The sequence below is a fragment of the Penaeus monodon genome, chromosome 38, assembly GCF_015228065.2.
Source record: "Penaeus monodon isolate SGIC_2016 chromosome 38, NSTDA_Pmon_1, whole genome shotgun sequence".
Taxonomy (NCBI): domain Eukaryota; kingdom Metazoa; phylum Arthropoda; class Malacostraca; order Decapoda; family Penaeidae; genus Penaeus; species Penaeus monodon.
Genome location: NC_051423.1, coordinates 21637625 through 21638946, shown reverse-complemented (window position 1 = coordinate 21638946; position 1322 = coordinate 21637625).

Sequence of the window (1322 nt, the reverse complement as noted above, 5' to 3'; positions counted from 1 at the left end):
TTTTATTATAGCGGGTGTCTGCTGGTGCGGATGACTTGTAGTTAAACTGTCACACAACCTCTCCAGGACCCAAGCAGCCTTGTCTTTAGGTTTAAAATTCGACACTGGTACCCTAGTAACGGCATGGCTGACTTTATCGAGTCCAACTACCGCAGAAATCTCTCTGCAATTGAGAGAGGATTCCTGCAGGGAGTTGTGACCTGTGCAGTCGCCAGCGCCAAAGGACGGAAGCCTGCCATTTAAGGCTCTACAGGAACTTTGCAGAGACGACTCCGTTGTCATTGCTCCGGCTGATAACGGTGGCGGTATCGTAATCATTAATAGTACCGATTATGTCAATAAGATGGAAATGCTGCTCTCCGACGTATCTATTTACAGGAAAGCCAGGACAGGAAACGCGCAGGATAGGTCCCTAGAGTTTAACAGAGGCAGCAAGGAGGATCCTCAAAGGTTCGGAGAAGGGAAGTACCGATTATGTCAATAAAATGGAAATACTGCTCTCCGACGTATCTATTTACAGGAAAGCCAGGACAGGAAACGCGCAGGATAGGTCCCTAGAGTTTAACAGAGCAGCAAGGAGGATCCTCAAAGGTTCGGAGAAGGGGAAGTCTTTGCTGCATCTGCTCGAGGAGACACCACGCACGCCGACGATCCATCACCAACGGGACCGGGAGTGCCCCACACCGGTTAGCAAAGAAGCTTGCAGCACTTCTATCGAGAGCCTTAAACTCCATCAGCGGTTGTCATCTGTCAAACACCACCGATATGATGGCCAAACTGCAAAACGTCGGGATGATATGCAAAAAGCTTCGACGTCAAATCGCTCTTCACCAACGTGCCGATTGACGGGGCCATCGAAGCTGCAGAAAGAGCGCTGACAGGAATGGACGAGGATGAACTACCGCTGCCGAGAGATGATTATGTCGCACTCATCGGCCTCTGCGTGGAGTTTGGCCCGTTCGAATTCCGAGGACGTGAGTACGAGCAAATCCAAGGACTTGCTATGGGGTCACCTCTGTCAGCAGTCCTTGCCCAGCTGTTTATGGAAACCCTCGAGGCTGACCACTACCGGAACATCGTGGGGAATAATGTAGTCTGGATTCGTTACGTAGATGACATCCTTGCTGTAGTGCCGACCAGAACAAACCTTCAAGAACTCCTCCACAGACTAAATGCAGTGCATCCCTCCATACAGTTCACCACCGAAAAGGAGAAGAATGAACAGCTTCCTTTCCTCGACACCCTAATCCATAGAAGACCTGACGGCCCGGTGTTCTCTGTATATAGAAAGCCCACTAGTATAGATGATTTCATACATTATT